The sequence below is a fragment of the Delphinapterus leucas genome, chromosome 4 (genome assembly GCF_059928025.1).
Source record: "Delphinapterus leucas isolate spDelLeu-1000000601 "Yukka" chromosome 4, BTC_Dleu_Yukka2, whole genome shotgun sequence".
Taxonomy (NCBI): Eukaryota; Metazoa; Chordata; class Mammalia; order Artiodactyla; family Monodontidae; genus Delphinapterus; species Delphinapterus leucas.
Window position 1 is genome coordinate 86,523,104 of NC_143132.1, and position 21,706 is coordinate 86,544,809.

General features: G+C 36.0%; 1 long non-coding RNA gene across 1 annotated transcript in view; it reads left to right on the forward strand.

Moving 5' to 3' along the window:
• The window catches only part of LOC111175623 (uncharacterized), a 133,619-nt gene extending 113,466 nt beyond the window's left edge, over positions 1-20,153 (forward strand). Inside the window, exons 3-4 of the long non-coding RNA XR_016393071.1 lie at positions 8,998-9,052; positions 9,395-20,153. This is a non-coding gene — a long non-coding RNA (uncharacterized LOC111175623). The remainder of the gene's footprint in view (positions 1-8,997; positions 9,053-9,394) is intronic.
• Positions 20,154-21,706: the final 1,553 nt, after the last annotated feature.

The window sequence follows — 21,706 nt, forward strand, 5'->3', positions numbered from 1 at the left end:
AATTAGTTGACATCTAAATTTGCACCATAATTGGGAATTCCCTGGCTGTCCAGTGGTTAGGACACGGCGCTTTCACTTCCAGGCCTGGGTTTGATCCCCTGGTTGGGGAATAAAGATCCTGCAAGCAGTGCAGTGTGGCAAAAAAAAAAAAATGCACCATAACTTCTTAATCTTTTGAATAGTTTATAGTATTTCAGTATACACTTTTTGTTTGTCATTAAAGGTTTTAACCACTTAAAAACTACTAACCATGTACCTGCCCCTTGTTTTTCCCTTTCCATTATCTGTCTGTTCCTGGAGGCAACGTGGAAGTACCAACACATAGCAGACTGTTTAGAAAAGTCAGTGATTAATGTACAGTGTGGTAACTATAGTTAATAATACTGTATTGTATAATATATTTGAAACTTGCTAAGAGAGTAGACCTTAAAAGTTCTTATGGCAAGAAAAAAATTTGTAACTAAGTGTGGCTATGGATATTAACTAAATTTATTGTTGGTAATCATTTTGTATGTAAATATATCAAATAATTATGTTGTACACCTAAAACTAATACAATGTTGTATGTCAGTTATATTGCAATTAAAAAAAATAAAAAATCTCAAAGAAAGCTTTGAGTTTAGCTCTAATTTAGAATAATTCCAATAGTGAATATGTAGTAAGCATCTAATAGCTTTTGTTTCTAAATGATTCTTTTGGGAGTTACACAGTATGAAGAAAAGACCTAGCATATAAAAGAAGGAAAAAAGGAAAAGAAAAAAAATTAGTGATTTTATGCTTAAGGAGAACAGCAGAGGAAAGGAGTCCTCTCATATTATAGGCTTCAGGAAGTAATGTTACCACATATTGAGTATTTACTTTTTGCTGTGTATTTGTATTTTGCAAGTTATTTACAATCATTATCTCATGTAGTCATAACAATACTTTGAGGTAATAATTATTTTCTCACTTTATAAATGAGGAAACTAAGCCTCCAAAGGTAAATTGCCAAAGGTTACGCAGCTAATAAGTGAAGGAAGTGTAATTTAAATCCTATCTGTCTGATTACAAAGACTGTATTTTAATGGCTACATTACATTGCCTTTCTTTAAGGACACTAAATCTCCATGATATCCACCCTTGAATCGTTTATTACCTTGCAGATCAAAGTACTGTCCACACCAGCATTACTGTCTTGATCTGGGAGCTTGTTTAAAAGTGCAGAATCTCAGACCCTACCCTTTACCTACTGAAACAGAATCTTCTTTTTAAGAAGATCTCCAAGAGTTTTGCACTTTAAAGCTTGAGGATCTAAGGCCATCCACAACTTATTTTAATCTTTAATCTTACTATCACAGTCTCAACTTCTAACAGGTTTAGTTGTACTTCTGTGTTTCACCCATTCCACATTCATGCTTCTGTGTCTTTGTGCCTTCCTGCAGCATGGAATGTCTGCTTCCCTTCACTTTCGCTATCTAACCAAAACCAGCACATTCCCCAAGAAGTGATTTATTCAAGTGCAACTTTTTTTATTTTGTATTCTGATTAGTTGGAATTAATGATTATTTCTTCTGGATTCCCACAGTCCTTAGCATATATTTCCACTAGAGTCTGTGCTGGCTTGACATTGGAAGACTGTCATATTTTTCTTCACATCCCTTCATGCTTGGCAAAGTGCTTTCTTTGCCATTGCAGGTTCTCAGTAAATGTTCATTGGCTTAATAAATAGTGTGAAGGGTTCATCTTTCCATGCTTTCTAGAAACTTTCAGTTTTAATTTCTTCTTTGATCTAACAGTTATTTAGAAGCATGAATCTTTTTTTTTAAATGGAGTATAAACTTTATTATTTTTTTGTGTGTGTGTGGTATGCAATCTTTTATTTTTTCACATCTTTACTGGAGTATAAATGCTTTACAATGTTGTGTTAGTTTCTGCTGTATGACAAAGTGAATCAGCTATATGTATACATATATCCCCATATCCCCTCCCTCTTGAGCTTCCCTCTCACCCTCCTTATCCCATCCTTCTGGGTAGTCACAAAGCATTGAGCTGATCTCCCTGTGCTATGCAGCAGCTTCCCACTAGCCATCCATTTTACATTTGGTAGTGTGTATACATCAGTGCTACTCTCTCACTTCATCCCAGCTTCCCCTTCCCCCTCTGTGCCCTCAAGTCCGTTCTCTACATCTGCGTCTTTATTCCTGCCCTGCCACTAGTTTCATCAGTACTGCTTTTTTAGATTCCATATATATGCGTTAGCATATATATTTGTTTTTCTCTTTCTGACTTACTTCACTCTGTATGACAGATTGTGTGTCCATCCACCTCACTACAAATAACTCAATTTTGTTTCTTTTTATGGCTGAGTAATATTCCATTGTGTATATGTATCACATCTTCTTTATCCATCATCTGTTTTTTTTTTGTGTGTGTGGTAAACAGCCTTCTCACTGTTGTGGCCTCTCCCGTTGCGGAGCACAGGCTCTGGACGTGCAGGCTCAGCGGCCATTGCTCATGGGCCCAGGCTCTCCGCGGCATGTGGGATCTTCCCGGACCGGGGCACAAACCCTGCATCGGCAGGCGGACTCTCAACCACTGCGCCACCAGGGAAGCCCTATCCATCATCTGTTGATGGACATTTAGGTTGCTTCCATGTGCTGGCAATTGTAAATAGTGCTGTAATGAACATTGTGAAACATGACTCTTTTTGAATTATGGTTTTCTCAGGGTATATGCCCAGTAGTGGGATTGCTGGGTCATGTGGTAGTTCTATTTTTAGTTTTTTAAGGAACCGCCATACTGTTCTCCATAGTTGCTGTATCAATTTACATTCCCACCATCAGTGAAAGAGGGTTCCCTTTTCTCCACACCCTCTCCAGCATTTGTTTGTAGATTTTTTTTTTTTTTTTTTTCGGTATGCGGGCCTCTCACTGCTGCGGCCTCTCCCGTTGCGGAGCACAGGCTCCGGACGCGCAGGCTCAGCAGCCATGGCTCACGGGCCTAGCTGCTCTGCGGCATGTGGGATCTTCCCAGACCAGGACACGAACCCGTGTCCCCTGCATCGGCAGGTGGACTCTCAACCACTGTGCCACCAGGGAAGCCCGTTTGTGGATTTTTTGATGATGGCCATTCTGACTGGTGTGAGGTGATACCTCATTGTGGTTTTGATTTGCATTTCTCTAATGATTAGTGATGTTGAGCATATTTTCATGTATTTGTTGGCCATCTGTATGTCTTCTTGGAGAAATGTCATTTAGGTCTTCTGCCCAATTTTGGATTGGGCTGTTTATTTTTGTGATATTGAGCTGCATGAGATGCTTGTATATTTTGGAGATTAATCCTTTGTCAATTAAGCATGAATCTTAATTCCCAAGTAGTTAACATTTTTTTCTGATCACCTTTTAATTATTTCCATTTTTATCGAGTGATAAATATAGATTTCACCTTTAGGAACTTATACATGGTAGAGTTTTAAGAATGGACATAAGAAGTAAAAAGAAAAAAGTATTTGAGAGGTGAAACATTTTATATACATTTATGAAATTTAGTTTATTTTTATATTCAGTTCTTCCATGTCATTATATTTATTACAAAATCTTTCCATTTCTGAAAGAGGTGTGTTAATATTATTATATATACATTATAATTATTATGAATTATCTAACAAACATTATATAGATTTCCAAGCCTTCAGATGCATCCCTTGAATGTACCATAAGTTATATTTTAAAAAACATCAAAAAATTTTTTCCAGCCTACTTTTAGACTGACATGCATTATGATATCTGTGTTTGAGTTGTACTATAGTTTTACCAGACCTTTCCTTTAGCAGCATTTACATAAGAATTATAGCATATTTCATTTGCTACATCTGATCTCCCTTACCCCCCACCCTCAAAACCCACAACTTTTCTTAGGATAAACATGACATTATTGGCAGGAACAGTTTCTTTTGTTATGAAGATAGTAGCAATTCTCCATTTTCAGATGTACAATAGTCTCAACAGTCATATCACAAGTTTATAAACTGCCAAGAATTATCAGCCTGGCTACAGAATTAGCATTAAAAAATGCACGACCCTCTCCCTGTGTGTCTCTGTCTTCAGCTGCCACCTTTGCTATCTCTCAGCTCCATGTTGTGAGTTGACCTTGTGGTATAATAGCATCTGTTTGTGCACAGGGCAAGAGAGACTGGCTAAGAAGATTTGGACTGGCTCAGACCATCGATGGTCTGGGGTCTCTCTGTTCTTGAGTACTCTGAGAAGGGCAGTGAATGGGAAGACGGATAAAGGAGAAGGTGTCCAGTACACAACTGTGAGATGTGACCTCATATAATAATTGAAGAGGAATGTTAGCTCCTACTGCCTAACTGGGTTTGGTTCATTTTAAAATTCTGTTTACTTTAATTAGGTTTACTGCAGAATGGGAGGCTTGCTGAGCTTGAAAATCTCATGTCTCTCAAAATAGTAAAAGAAGGTTGGCCCCCTTGGTGATTCTTTGCCACTCTTCCACTCCACTCCTCATCCCCCAATTATTTTAGACATGAGTAGAACTCTTTCCTGAGATGACGTAGTCAGGTCCTTGCTTGCTTCCTTGGAGTCAGCTCAAATAGGTGTAAACACTATTTAATCAGCCCCCAAAAAGAAACCAGGATAGGGATAAGGATGTCTACAGGGGACCTCTTCTTGCCACACCCAACAAAAGAACAACTAGCTTTTTAAGCATGTAATTCAAATTTTCCTTTTTTTCATAGTTACTCTCATTTCATAAGGTGGCAATTTATAAAGTATAGGGGCAGGATGTAGGGAGGTAGTACAAAAATCTGGGTGTCATAACAATGGCCTGCTGCTATAAGGAGCTGTGGCATTTAGTTGAGGGTGAAAGTCCAGTCCATAGAAGCCTTTCAGAGGGATAAATACCTCAACCTCTCTCTCTTTTGATGTATCTTTGCTGGTGCACATCCCATTAACTGTACCTAACAAACCAGGAGGAAAAGAGAGTTCATAGATATTAACCATATAGGTTCATATGTATACCTCTTTCCCCACAGAGCAGGTGGAGAGTGGGTCTGGAAGGATCATTAGCTTCCTGTCTGACCTTTGCTGCTCTGAATCCTTCATGGATTCTATTTCCTCCTCCTCTCTACTATGTGCAGGTACTGTGTTTAATCATTGGTTAGTCTCTCTCAGAGTGCTCTTCCTTGGTGATCTCACCCTTTCTCACTTATAACTACCAAGACTCTGTCAGTCCTTTCTGAACCTTCAGTTCTAACTCTAGCTGGGTTGGTTTTTAGATTTTCTTGAAAAACCAAAACCGAAAAATAGGTCATCTTCCTTCAGGGCCAGCAAGTTCACTATTTATATGACTGTTTTGCAGTGTAAGAAGGACTGTGGTAATCTGCATACTATTCATTGAGAAAACTGTAGTCAACTTAGGAAATAATAGTTTTCCTCTCAACATAACCAAGGAGGATCAGATATCCATTCTCTTAGTGTTGCTGTGTTTATTTGATGTGGACAGACTGTACCTGAAACTGCTGTGTGATCAGCTAGGATTCCCACACGTTCCAGGGCATACAGGAGTTGAAATTTTAAAAAATTCCTGCAATATAATGTGCAATCTAGAGCATAGCAATGGCAACTATGTACCAGGTAAATGTCCTGTCTGTTCCAATCCATTGGCCTAAGTATTATGACTCCAGAGCATGTATACTTAATGCTTCAGTATCCTGGGCATGGGAGATGGAGAGAAAGGGAGACAGACATCAAAGGTGATGCCAAAGTTTTGATTCCAAGTGACGGGGAGAATGATGAGAAGTCACGAAGGCAGCAGGTTTGGAGGGGAAGTTGAAGAATTCCATTTGAATTTGTGCTATCTGAAAGGAAGTGTCCATTAAGCAATTGGATATGGGGAGGCACTGGCAGTGTTGTGAGTTTAAGGAAAGAAGTTGCATCCAGGGAGATAGACTTGGGAGTCATCAGCATAGAAGTGGCAGTTAAAGCTGTCATGAGCTTATCCCTCACAAGCAAGTAGAATCATAAGGAAAAGGGGCTTAGTTTTCTTCACTTTCACTGCTACCATCTAATTCAAGACATCAGTATCTTTTGCAATAATCTCCTCACGTTTCTCTATTTTGCCTCTTATTCAATCCATTCTCCCACACTGCCCTCAGCCCAGGTGATCTTTTTAAATGTGGGTCTTCAAAGTTTAAACCCATCAAAGTTTTCTCATTACGCTTGGAATAAAATTCAAACAAGTGCTTAGGAAAGTCTAACAAGTCTCAAGTCCATAAGGTACATGCTCGACCTTCCATCTAAATTTATCTTATGCTGTTGTTCACTATTCTAAATTCCTGTCATACTGGCTCTCTTTAAATTTCTGGCAAACTCCAAATTCTTTTCCACATCAGGGCCTTTGCTCCAACTCTTCATCTGCTGGTTCCTTTTTTTCCTTTAGTTATCAGCTTAAATGTCATTTGCTCAGAGAAGTTTCCCCTGTGCCCCAAATGTAAAGAGTTCTCCATCACTACATCTTATTCTTTTGCTTTATAGCATGTATCTGAGTTCAGAATTGTATACTTTTAAAATACCTACCTCTCTCTTTGGATTGTAAGGAATCCACTGAATACTCAGTGCCTACCACATAGTAAATACTCAGTTAAGTACTTGTTGAATGAATTATTCTACATTCATTCAAGTAATATATTTTAATCTATACTATAATCATCAATATCCTCTATCATTTATGTATTCTTCATATATCATTTATCCATCTATCATTTATTTATATGACTCTGTACATGGATACTGAGTAACTGAAACTCTAAAGCCTCATTTTTTGTCTCCCCACAGGTACAAACAGATCATTGTTATACTTTATGCAAGCAGCTGCAGATGAATTTCTGTCAAAATCAAATAAAGACAGTAACATTTAGATGGAAGACAGGAATGACCTTCTTTCTATATGTTCTGTTTAGAAAAAAGTTCATTTCTGAATTGGCTATCATGTTGTCTATAAGTATTATGCAAACTACCTTGAGTCCTTATAATGTAAGTTAGGTTATAATGAGAAATGAGAAGTAATGGCCCTGAAGACAATTCTCTGGGTATGATTTTTTTCCAACATACTTATGGAGCAGTATAGCAGAGGTTAGGGTTCATGAAATAAGGAAACGTGGGGGCAGAACCTCTTCTTTCACTAGATCTCTTTATTTTTTACTCCTTTCCTACCTTTTCTGTTACCTTGAGGGTAGATGGTGAGAGGAACATGAGTATAGGAAAAAGTGAAAAAGGGAGAGTATGGGAAAAAGTGAAAAATCTTACATGTAATCTGGCTGTAGGTGCCCCCTAATAAAGAAGCTGCTGTGCAACGAGCGTATTCAAGCTGAGCTCTTATGACCCAACCTCAGTCCCTGTCCGTAGGGGTATACCTTCTCCCTCTTTCTCCTGGGTTTCTCTATCTAGCAGAAAATTAGTTTATGAGGAGTAGCTTGAGCCTGGTTATCTTCTGTGGTCTCCCATTGGCCCACAGGAACTCACATCCTTGTTTCAACAGTAGGGAAGTGTAGGCTGTTTCCCCTTTGCTTCCTTCTCTCTTTGCTGCCATCATGGGTAGCTCCAGACACCTTATTATCTTCAGGTGGGAGGCAAGTATACATCTTCCTGTTCTCAAATACTCCCAAAATGCTAGGGGCCACATATCAGGTTCACTCTCTCAGAGTTCCAGCCTTGGTGGTCACATCAAGATGGGCCTCTGGATTTTGTGGTTCAGCAAAACCCCACCCCTGGAAGTGAGATGTTTGTCTCTCCTTCTCTAAGGTTCTCCCAGTCCTTAAGAGTGGTTCTCTAAGGGCTCTTCCACTGAGAGAAGAGAAGAAAGCCAGTGTGCTCTCTACTTATATGAATCCCCTTACCAAATGTTCTCCCCACCTCTGTCCTTTTTCCCTACAGTTCCTTCTCAAAACAGCAGCCAGAGTAATCCTTTGAAAAACTCAAGTTAGATTAGGTTACTCCTTTGCTAAGAATTCTCCAATGGTTTCTCATCTCATTTAGAATTAAATTCAGTGTTCTTATCGTGATCTGTTTGTTCCCCTTGATCTGTCCCTCACTATTCCTTTGATACCATTTTTCTGCTATTCCTTTTCTTTAGCTCATTCTGCTCCTTCCTTTTCCTTGAACACAGCAGGCTTAATTCTTTCCATATGCCTGGAATGTTCTTCCTCCGAACATCCATTTGGCTAGCTTCTTCATCTACTTCTATGTGGATGTCATCTTCTCAGAGAGACCTTTGCTGACCACCTTATCTGAAATATAACCCTGCCCCCCACACCCCCATAATACCACTTTTGGCATCTGAGCAGTGTTGACAATGGATATCCTGAGTTTTTAAAGTCCATAGCCATTATTTTTTTTACTTGAATCTAAAATGAGTATGTAATTTTTCTACTTTATTGATTTGTTTAATGTATCTATTCATTTAGCTCATAAGTTCCTGGGAAAGCAGAATCATTACCATTTTTATTACTTCTGCAGCAAATAGGTACTTAAATGCTTTTTGAAGCTTGAAGGAAAATCCAGATAGACAGAATAGTTTTTGAAGCTCTCTAAAAAGCTCACTGCAGGATATGCAATTTACTGATTTATGCAATTTGGTTACTGAAAGTTATGATAAATTTTAGTAGACCTCCTACACTCTGGTTTCTACTCTTAACTTTTCCTTAATAACACTGTCAGATTGCAGTTTTTAAAGGACTGCTTTCATCATCTTCCACCTTTGCTCAAAACCTTCAAAATCATGTGTACGTGGTTGTGTGTGACTATACATGTATGCATGTGTGTATCATGTTAAGCCAAAGCCTGCTTGCTTCCCTCTCCCTCCTTTCCTCCCTTCCTTCCTTTATCACTATTGTTTAGTGAGCACCATTATATATTAGGTCTATTGTTTTGTATTTTACCTGCAAAATTTCCCTATAACCCTCACAACATCTTGCAAGGATCTGTTATTATCCTCATTTTACAGATGGAGAAAATGGAGTTTGTACTGGTTAAGAAGTCTGTCTCAGGTTACTCAGCTGGTAAGTGGCAGAATTGCAACAGGAGCTAAATCTGTCTGTTCTAAAGCTTTGGTACCAGTGTTTCCTCAAACTCAAGAAATATACAAACTACTTTTATTTATTTGTTTATTTGAGTTTCATTTTTTCACTTTTTCATTGAGGTATAATGGAGTTAAAGTGAAACACAAATATTGTGTTCAGTTCAAGGGATTTGTAAATATCTGTTCATCCAGGTAACTACCATTCAGATCAAGATATATAATCTTCCTAGTCCCTTAGGTAGACCACTTTTTAAAGACAAGAAATTTTTTCATAGATGTCCAATGCTGACTTAAATTTTTTTTTTTTTTTTTTTTTTTGCAGTAAACAGCCCTCTAACTGTTGTGGCCTCTCCCACTGTGGAGCACAGGCTCCGGAAGCACAGGCTAAGCAGCCATGGCTCACGGGCCCAGCCGCTTCGCAGCATGCGGGATCTTCCCGGACTGGGGCACAAACCCGTGTCCCCTGCATCGGCAGGTGGACTCTCAACCACTGTGCCACCAGGGAAGCCCTACTTTTTATTAAATTAAAATAAATAGAAAATTATATATAATCCTCTTATATTTGTAGTTCTTGTACAAGCATAAAAACAAATTTATATATTTAATATAAATGAAGCTCAAAATTCAGCAAAATTTCAATTAGCAAAATTTAATAAGACATATAATGTTTTGCTGAAACCAAACTCTGTCACCATGTGAATATAGTATTGGTTTTATAGATTTTTTTTTTGCATTTGCTATGCCTATGTCACTTTGTGATGTCATTTTTTTCCCACTTGAGTTGTCTCAGAACCTTTATTCATACACTACTCTGTGACACCATTTTGACCTTGTTTCATGTGAATATATAATTTATGTCTTGAATCAGGTTCTGTTTTGTTCTCAGGAAACCTCAATAGTTAAAGTAGTTAGCAACAATATAATCACATACATACAAGATGTGGGTACTGAAATCTCTTGTCAGTACTTGGTATTGAGGTAGTCATAGGGATAAATCTATCAATTATAAATCTTTACTTAGACAATCAAATAAATGAAAACACAAAATTTTAAAATTCTTTTGGAGGGAATTCTCTGGTGGTCCAGTGGTTAGGACTGACGCTTTCACTGCGGGGGCCCGCATTTGATCTCTGGTCGGGGAACTAAGATCTGCATGCCACGTGGTACGACCCCATTAAAAAAAAAAAGTTCTTGTGGAAAACCTTGTGGACTACTGGGGCTATGCCTGTAGAGTTTCAGTTAGGGAAACACTGCTGTGCCCTGCTTACTCCGATGTCTGACACTCAAGGTCCACCATACTTGAGTCATTTCTACTTAGAAAACAACATTGGTGATAAAACATGCCTCCTTCTCTGTTAGGCTGGTGTAGTCACTCTCTGAGGAATGTGTCATGGATATTCCTAGTATATGCCTTAACTTTATTGGAAAACCTTCCCCTAAGCTATTGCCTATTTAATGCTGACCATTCTTAAATTCACAGTTAACATTTCAACTTCTTCATGAAATCATTCCTAATCTCTTTAAGCTGTGCAAATCTCTTTTTCCTAGTATTGTGTTCATATTTTAGTACTGACCTTATTTAGTTCATAATGATTTTTACAACTTAGCATAATATAATTTATAGTCTTAAAGTTTATTATATTATTATATATGTATTACTTTTAGTCTCTAACTAGATTTTAAGAGTTTGGGGTCAGGAGTTTAAGTTCTATGATACTGTGGTGTAGCAAAAAGAGCACTGCTTTTTAATTATGGTTAAATTACTTATTAGCTCTGCAGCTGGAAGCCTCATTGAAATTGTTTTCATCTTTAAAAATTGGCATTAAAAATTCAGGGGAGTTAATATGTTTAAGAAAGCCTATAATAATGACCTAGGAAGCAGAGTCTTAATGGTGAATGTTTATTTACTCTTTGTTAAAGATGGGTATGGCTATAGCTACATGAAAATTTACCAAGAAGATAGAAAACCTGAAAGACCTTGAAACTGCTCACAATTACTCACTTTTGGTGATTAGCAAAGCCATCAAAAGAAACATAGAATGGTTGTTAAGTGACTTTGGAATCCCAGAGAACTCAAATGGTGAAAAAAAAAGGAGCTATTACAAGTGAATAGCTGACTGAATATATAGTATCATGGGATAGAAATGGGTTTTCCAGACTAATTGGGAACCTGGAGAAGCTTGGAATATATCTTACAAAATCTGGAAGAAAACCTGCAGAGTTTTCAAAGAGTTTTCAACTCAAATTTAAAAGGAGTTGAAATAGAGATAGAGATAATTTTTATCAAAAATTTTAAATCCAAATAATATACAGGATATCAGGTCTAACACTGACAGATCAATAGTGGAAAAGATGCATTTTCACTGGAGAACATAAGGAAGAGGGTCATTAATAACACTTTTGGCCTTATATGTCTCCATAAGTAATGAAGTAAGTGAACTTGGAATGTTAAGACAAGGATGTAGTTATTATCTTGAGATTAAGGTGGGATGCGGTTTAGAATTAGAATAATGAAATGGCATAAAGACGCACTTTGTTCAAAGAAGTCAAAAGAATGGTAGTGTGCTTTGAATTTTTTTGTTTTTCAAAAAGTTGAGGAAGCAGTGAAATAAACCTGTAGTCTGAGCATAATCTGATCAGTGAGAGAAAACTGCTTGAAGTGTGAAAGTGTGAAAGACCATGGATAACAGGGACCGTGTCATTTTGGAGTTTGTAAAGCCAAAGAGAAAGGGAATGAGGGAATGTCTGGACCACTACGTCATGCTAAGTAGTGATAGTTCTTATTTATTGAAGAGTTACTAATATACAAGACACTGTAGTGTTTTATATTGAATATCTCATTTAATTCTCACAACTCTTATCCCAGTTTTACAGATGAAGAAACTGAGGCTTAGAAAGGTTAAGTAATTTTCCAAACATCACACAAAAATTTAGTAGTAGAGCCAGATTTGAATCCAGGCAGTCTGAATTTAGAAATATCTTTCTAAGAATTTAGATTTCTTAGTTTTTAGAAAAGATAAGTGGATTTCCTTGACCAGTGAATTTAAAAGAAAGAATTGCAACCAAAGACCCAGAATAGCCAAAACAGTATTGAGAAAGATCAAAGCTGGAGGTGTCATGCTCCCTGATTTCAAACTATACTACAAAGCTACAGTAATCAAAACCGTATGGTACTGGCACAGAAAAAGACACATAGATCAATGGAACAGAATATAGAGACCAGAAATAAACCCACACACTTATGGTCAATTAACCTATGACAAAGGAGGCAAGAGTATACAGTGGAGAAAAGACAGCCTTCTCAATAAATGAGATTGGGAAAACTAGACAGCTACCTGCAAAAGAATCAAACTGGACAATTCTCTCACACCATGCACAAAAATAAATTCAAAGTGGATTAAAGACTTAAATGTAAGATCTGAAACCTTAAAACTTCCAGAAGAAAACATAGGCAGTATATTCTTTGACATTGGTTGTAGTAATATTTTTTTGGATATGTCTCCCTAGGCAAGGGAAAGAAAAGCAAAAATAAACAACTGGGACTACATCAAACTAAAAAAATTTTGCACAGCTAAGGAAACTCTCAGCAAAATGAAAAGGCCACCTACTGAATGGGCAAAGATATTTGCAAACAGTATATCTAATAAAGGGTTAATATCCAATACATACAGAGAACTCATACAACTCCACAGCAAAAACAAAAACAAAACACCAAAACCAAAAAACATGATTAAAAAATGAGCAGTTGATCTGAATAGACATTTTTCCAGAGGAGGCATACAGATAACCAACAGGCACATAAAAAGATGCCCAACATCACTAATCTTCAGGGAAATGCAAATCAAAACTACAGTGAGATATTACCTCACACCTGTCAGAATGGCTATTATCAAAAAGGCAACAAATAACAAGTATTGGTAAGGATGTAGAGAAAAGGGAAGCCCTGTATACTGTTAGTGGGAATGTAAATTGGTGCAGCTACTATGGAAAACAGTATGGGGTGTCCTCAAAAAATTAAAAATAGAACTACCATACAATCTAGCAATTCCATTTCTGGGTATTTATTCAAAGAAAACAAAAACGCTAATTCAAAAAGGTATATGCACCCCTATGTTCATTAGGGCATTATTTGCAATAGCCAAGATATGGAAGCAACATAAGTGCCCATCAATAAATTAATGGATAAAGAAGATGTGAGATATATATATATACACACACACACATACATGCACACACACACACACATATATATATATATATATATAAAATGGAATATTACTCAGCCATAAAAAGAATCAAATCTTGCCACATGAAACAGCAAGGAGGGATCTAGAGGGTATTACACTAACTGAAATAGGTAAGACAGAAAAAGACAAATGCTATACGATTTCACTTATATGTGGAATCTAAAAAACAAGACAAATAAATAAATGTAACAAAGCAGAAACAGAGTTATAAATACACAGAACAATCAGGTGGTTGCCAGAGGGAAGAGGAGCAGGAGGAGGAATGAAATAGGTGAGGGAGATTAAGAGGTACAAATTTCCAGTTGCAAAATAAATGAGTCATGGGTGTGAAATGTACAGTGGGGGGAATATAGTAAATAATTATGTAATATCTTCGTATGGTGACAGATTGGAACTATACCTATGATGGTGACCATTTTGAAATGTATAGAAATATTGAATCACTATGTTGTGTAATAGGAACTAACAGTATTGTAGGTCAATTATACTTCAAAAATAAACAAATGAACAAACAAACTCATAGAAAAAGAGATCAGATTTGTGGTTACCAGAAGTGGGAGGAGAAATGGGGGGTGGGGAAATTGGATGAAGGCAGTCAAAAGGTATAAACTTCCTGTTATGATAAATAAGTACTAAGGATATAATGTACAACATGATAAATATAATTAGCACTGCTGTATGTTATATATAAAAGTTGTTAAGAGAGTGAATCCTAAGCGTTCTCATCACAAGGAAAATTTTTTTTTCTATTTCTTTAATTTTGTTTCTATATGAGATGATGAATGCTCACTAAATTTATTATGATAATCATTCATGATGTATGTGAATCAAAGCATTATGTTGTACATCTCAAACTTATACAGTGCTGTATGTCAATTATATCTCAATAAAACTGGAAGAAAAAAATAAAAGAAATGACAGCTTGGTAATAATGATAGGCCTTCAAATGACACGTTAACTTTACACTTTGAGATTACTCCAGTGAAGGAAGAAAAAAAATGCACCAAATAAACTTATGTGATACACAAGAATTGTGTGATATGAAGGAAGGGTGCCATTGATGTTTTTACCTTATCTTCTACTTGCACTTTATTATCTTTAAAAAGAAGATGGAAGAGATTAAAATTTAAAAGAAGAGATACCTATCACTTAGGGATTAGGTTTGGCTGCTAGGAACTTAAAGTTATAGTAGCTTAAACAGGGTAGAAATTCATTTCTCTTTTCGGTTAAAATCTGTTGGTGGGTAGTCCAGGACTGACCCAGTGTCTGTGCTCTATAATGTTCTCATGGACCCAGGCTTTTTTGTGGTTCTGCCGCATGTAGACATTATTTTCAAGGTCACCTCATGGTCTAATATAGCCGTCCCAGCTCCAGCCATCACTTCTATATTTCAGCCATCGAGAAGGAGGAAGGGAAGAAGGGCATGTCTCCATACTATAAGGATACTCTTAAGTTGCACATACTAGTTCCTTTTATTTCCCTTGGCCAAAATTAGTCAGATGGTCACACCTAGCTATAGTGAAGGCTGGGAAATCCAAATTCTAGTGTGGATATATGCATTTCTGCCTAGAATCTGGGAGGTCTATTAGTAAATTAGATGGAGGCAGAAACATATGGCAGGTGGGGGATAGAATCTAGCAAATTTTACCACATATATATAGTCAAATTCAAAGAGAAGGGTAGCAGAAACCTGTAATAATAGTGTCAGGAAAGATAAAAGCCTAGAATAATCTGAAGCATATAGAAAATTCTAACAAAATATTAGCTTTTGATTGTTTAAAACTTTTTGCATATTTTTAGAATAAATGTAAATATTTGTAATTCTATTTAGAATAAATAGAATAAAAGAAGGTGGTAGATAATTCTCACTTGGGGAAAATTCTAACATTAATAGGTGATGGAGAAATAGTAGAATTAGTCCCCCATATAGTTTTCACCTCTTCTATCAAAACTAATTATTAAATTGGAAGAAGAACATGTTGATGAGAAATTGAAAGCTCAAATAGCATAGGACAGCACCTTGATTCTGGCCCTCAATGTTTCCTGCATTATCTCAGCAGCCTCCTTAAAAATTCTTGCTGCTGCTTGGCATACATTTTCTCCTCTCACCCTCCAATTAAGTAAAGAAGACAGCTTCTTTACTCCCACCAATTATTTCTCTAAAAATAAATCTTATTCCATGCTTAAAAAATTTTTTGGTTCTCTGTAATTTATAGAATTAAGTTCAGACTTCTTACGATGGCACGTAATGCCCTTCATGGTATGTTTTGAGCTTTTCTTTCATCTCATCTGTCTATTCCATTATGCTTTTTGAGCTCCAGCTTTGCCGAACTTCTTAGTGTTTCCTGAATATTAGACTTACTAATCCTTTTGTTTGAATGCCCCTGTTTGCCTGGGAAGTTCATGGACAGTCTTTGAGACTGAACTCACATATCTCCACCTTTTAAAAGCCATGCGCAGGTGGATAGTTTTTCCTCTGTATACACGTGGCATTCTGTACATATTTCTGTTGCAGCACTTATGTTGAAATAAATATGTATTTATTTACATATCTTTCTTCCCTGTGTGAGTTCCCCAGGGGAAACAATTTTAAATGTATTGCTCAACACTTAGTGAATGTTCAAAATATTTATTGACTGATTGGTGAGAGCATGCAGATGGTCTAAATTAATTCAAGTCCCTAGGGTCAGATGAAATACATGCATGCTAGAGTAGCAAAAAAAAAAAGAAAAAAATCCATCTACGATTTAGGAACTATTGCCAGGTATCTTGGAGGAAATTTGGATAGTAGAAGTGTCAAAAGACTGGAGATAGGCAATGTCCTGATTTTTACAGTTGGTATAAAAGCATACCTAGAAATCATAGACTCACAAGCTTTAGGCCATACACAATTGTAGAGCAGATTATTAGACAGATGGCTTGAGAGCACTTTAGGAAAAATACTGAAAATTATTTTTATTTAAATGTATTTCTGTTATATTTTAACCTTGCCTACTTGCATAGAGAATTAGAGGCAGATGTTGATTCCTAGGAACCTGTAAATGTTTACTTAGGACAAGTTAAAATTGTGTGAAACTCTTTTCCTATGTTTCTTGAAACTTATTGACTGAGAATAATGGCTGTATATTCTGTAAGGCATTTGATGATGCCCCTCATGTCCTCTCTATTGTGGTTTTATGTGGATCAGATGATGTATTTGTGTATTGAAAACTATAAAACTCTATGCCAGAGTTTCTCTACTTTTAGTCATTTGCTTAGTACCTTTATGTTTTTCTCCATGTTCACATACTATGTCTACTTTTATATACCTAACATTTTTCTTTGTCACCTGATTTTTTTTATTTAAACTTAACCTCATCCTAAAATAAAATAGCTGTAAGGACACAGGTTTCTATAAAGTACCAGTGATAATTTTTCTAATATACTCTGTAATAAATACATGTCTAGGAACAAAAAAATGATGGCCCATGTGTCATTTTGATTACAACCAGTGTATAATTTTATAACATTTTATGCTACAATCATTGTTTAAAATATGGGGAATTTAAGATAATTCAAAATACCAATACCATGAGCGATTTTTATCTATTGCACCATTGCATGGTACACAAAGCAGTTGATTAATGGATTGATATCGAGTTGGAAGGGTGTTTTGAGTGACAAATTTCAGGGCTGTGAATTTTGTCCTGACCTGATTGACATTTTATTAGTGACTTGAAGACATAGGAGGTGAATGGGTTCAATTGGAAATGACATAACCTGGAAGGGATAACTAATATAATAGATCATAGAACTGATTCAGTTAATATAGAGGATACACACTTAGATTAAGACAAACAATGTTTAAATATAGAAAGAAGAAGATCTGGCAAAATTGCTTAGGGTTTTCAGTTGGCTATAAACTCATTAAAAGTAAAAAAATTTATATAGATGCCCAGAAAGTAAATGAACACTTAGATTTTAATCTTAAAGTCATATGCTCAAGAAAGTGCTTTAAAATGGAGTGTCCAAATTAAGAGAATTATATATTCTGCAGCTGATCAATCTATATCTGGAATATTATGTTCAATTCCAGGAAGTAATCTAGGAAAATTATAGATCTGGAAATGCTTTCATTTGCGAGAGAGAGTTGAAGGAACTGGGCATGTTAAACCTAATGAAAAAATGTTCTAAGTTGGGGCATGAGAATTGTTTTCAAATACAATATTGGAAAAACTTTCAACATAGAAGGAAAATGTTATTTATCTGCGTAGTCTTAGTGAGCAGATTTGACTACAGCTCAATAAAAATGAAAAGAATTTAACAGTCAGCGATACTAGAGGGAAGCTGCCATGATTGCTGTATGGTAGTTTTGGAGGTGTGAGTGTATGTTTTTATGTATGTGTGTAAATTGACAGAGAGGTGATCCTTTAACTTTGAATGCTTTTAATTTTTACAATGATCATGTCATCAGAAAAAAAGATATTTCTATTTTGAAATGTAAAATTTAAAACTACTGGAGAAGGGGAGTGGTTGGAGGAGACTCTTGCTTCTGTCACCTAATACCCATGTATTTTTGACTGATTCCTTAACTTCTCCTAGCCTGAAATTCCTCTTCTAGACAATGGGGATAATAATACTTTCCAGGCTGGATGATTGTGAAGATTAAATTAATGCTGTAAGTCAAAATTCCTGACACAGTATGACTTCAGTTTAGGTATTTAGTTTTTTTTTCTCTTGTATATGATCTTGAGTTTACTATTGAAGGGACAACCAAAAATTAGTAGGCAACCTAAATTTCAGCACTAATTTTGAACCTTAAACAGTTCAGTCCTAACTTGTGATTTGAAAGTTATGTGGTATGGGAAAAGTAATATAGAAGAAAGAGAAAATCCTGACCTATATATATGCTTTTGGTCACTAATGGAAGCCCTCACAATGTCATATTAGAGTCTTCATAGGTAAGTTCCATATTCATTATTTTCTTGTCTTTTTTTCAGTGATTCAATATTTTTATAGATTATAATCCATATAAAGTTATTACAAAATAATGGTTGTATTTCCCTATGCTGTACAGTATATCCTCGTTGCTTACTTATTTTATACAGAATAATTTTTGTCTCGTATTCCCATATCCCTAACTCTCCTGTCCCCCCTTCCCTTTCCTCACTGTTAACCACTAGTTTGTTCTCTATATCTGTGCATCTGTTTCTGTTTTGTTATACACATTTGTTTGTTTTATTTTTTAGATTCCATATATAAATGATAACAGAGTATTTGTCTTTCTCTGACTTATTTCACTAAACATAATACTCTCTAGGTCCATCCATGTTGTTGCAAATGGCAGAATTTCATTTTTTTATGACTGAGTAATATTCCATTGCATATATATGCCACATCTTTATCCATTCATCTGTTGATGGGTACTTAGGTTGCTTCCATATCTTGGCTATTGTAAATAATGTTGCTGTGAGCATTGGAGTGCATGTATCTTTTCAAATTAGTGTATTTGTTTTCTTCAGATATACGTTAGCAGTGGAATTGCTGGACCATATGGTAGTTCTGTTTTTTAGGTTTTTTTGAGGAATTTCCATACTGTTTTCCATAGTGGCTGCAACAATTTACAATTCTACCAACAGTGTGCTTAGGGTTCCCTTTTGTCCACATCTTTGCCACAACTTGTTATTTGTAGAGTTTTGATGATAGCCATTTGATGATATCTCCTTGTGGTTTTGATTTGCATTTCTCTGATGATTAGCAATGTTGAGCATTTTTTCATGTGCCTGTTAAGACATGAAAAAAATGTCTATTGGAAAAAAGTCGATTCAGGTCTTTGGCCCATTTTTTAATTGGATTGTTTGTTTTCTTGATATCGAGTTGTATGAGCTGTCTATATATTTTGGATATTAACCCTTTATCAGTCATATCAGTTGCAAATATTTTTTCCCATTCAGTAGGTGTCTTTTCATTTTGCCAGCGGTTTCCTCTGCTGTGCAAAAGTTTTTAAGCTTAATTAGACCCCATTTGTTTATTTATGCTTTTGTTTCCTTTGACTTAGGAGACAGATCCAAAAAAATATTGCTAAAATTTATGTCAGAGAGTATTCTGCCTATGTTTTCTTCTAGGAGTTTTATGATTTCCAGTTATACATTTAGATCTTTAATCCATTTTGAGTTTATTTTTGTACATGGTATGAGAAAATGTTCTAATTTCATTCTTTTACATGGAATGCTGCTTATTGAAGAGATTGTCTTTTCCTTGTTGTGTATTCTTTCCTCCTTTGTCATAGGTTAATTGACCATAGGTGCATTGGTTTATTTCTGGGCTCTCTGTTCTGTTTCACTGATCTATGTGTCTGTTTTTGTGCCATTACCATGTTGTTGGTTACTATAATTTTGTAGTATAGTCTGAAATCAGGAAGCATGATGCCACCAGCTTTGTTCTTTCTTCTCAGGATTGCTTTAGCAATTTAGGGTCTTTTGCAGTTTCATATAGATTTTAGGATTATTTGTTCTAGTTCTGTGAAAAATGTAATTGGTATTTAGATAGGGATTGTGTTAAATCTGTCTATTGCTTTGGGTAACATTTGGCAATATTAATCCTTCCAATCCAAGAACATGGGATATCTTTCCGTTTCTTTGTATCACTTTCAAATTCCTTCATCAGTGTTTTTTAGTTTTCAGAGTATAGTTCTTTTACCTCCTTGGTTAAGTTTATTCCTGAGTATTTAAAATTTTTTGGATGCAATTTTAAACAAGATTGTTTTTCTACTTTCTCTTTTTGATATTTTATTATTAGTGTATAGAAAAGCAACCGATTTTTCTATATTAATCTTGTATCCTACAACTTCACTGAATTCATTTATTAGTTCTAATAGTTTTTTGGTGGGGACTTTAGGGTTTTCTATGTATAGTATCATGTCGTCTGCAAATAGTGACAATTTTACTTCTTACCTTCCAGTTTGGATGCTTTTTGTTTCTTTTTCTTGTGTGATTGCTGTGGCTAGGACTTCCTATACTATTTTAAATAGAAGTGGTGAGAGTGGGCATCCTTATCATGTTCCTAATTTTAGAGGAGAAGCTTTTAGTTTTTCATTGTTGAGTATGGTGTTAGGTGTGGGTTTGTCATAAACGGCCTTTATTATGTTGAGATATGTTCCCTCTATACTAACTTTGATGAGAGTTTTTATCATGAGTAGTTGTTGAATTTTGTCAAATGCTTTTTCTGTGTCTATTGAGATGATCATGTGGTTTTTATCCTTCTATTTGTTAATGTGGTGTATCACATCGATTAATTAGGGAATATTGAACCATACTTGCATCTCTAGAATAACCCACATGATACATTTTATTTATTTATTTATTTAAAATTTTTATTTATTTATTTTTGGCTGCGTTGGGTCTTTGCTGCTGCGTGAGGGCTTCTCATTGCGGTGGCTTCTCTTGTTTAGAGCACGGGTTCTAGGCACACAGTGTTCAGTAGTTGTGGCTCGAGGGCTCAGTAGCTGTGGCTCGTGGACTCTAGAGTGCAGGCTCAGTAGTTTTGGCACACAGGCTTAGTTACTCTGCAGCATGTGGGATCTTCCCGGACCAGGGATCAAACCCATGTCCCCTGCACTGGCAAGCAGATTCTTAACCACTGTGCCACCAGGGAAGTCCCAATCCATTTTATATATTGTTGAATTCACTTTGCTAATATTTTGTTGAGCATCTATATTCATCGAAGATATTGGCTTGTAATTCTCTTGTTTTGTAGTGTCTTTATTTGGTTTTGGTATCAGGATAATGGCGGCCTTGTAGAATGAAGCTAGGAGTGTTCCCTACTCTTCAATTTTTTGGAATAGTCTGAGAAGGATAAGCATTAGCTCTTCTTTGTATATATGTATATATATTTTTTGCTGTGCCGTGTGGCATGCAGGATCCTAGTTCCCAGACCAGGGATTTCACCTGTGCCCCTTGCAGTGGAAGCACAGAGTCTTGACCACTGGACCACCAGGCAAGTCCGTCTTCTTTATATGTTTGGTAGAATTCCCCTTTGAAGCCATCCAGTCCTAGACTTTTGTTTTTTTAAATTACAAATTCAGTTTCACTACTAGTGATCGGTATGTTCAGATTATGTATTTTTTCCTGATTCAGTCTTAGAAGGTTGGATATTTCTAGAAATTTTCCATTTCTTCTAGGTTGTCCAATTTATTGACATATAACTGTTCATAGTATTCTCTTACAATTTTTTTTTTTTGTATCTCTTTGGTTGTTATTTCTCCTCTTTCATTTCTTGTTTTGTTTATTTGGGTCCTCTCTTTTTTTCTTGCTGAGCTCAGCTAAAGATTTATCAATTTTGTTTATTTTTTCAAAAAACCAGCTCTTGGTTTCATTGATCTTTTCTATTGCTTTTTGTTTTGTCTTGAT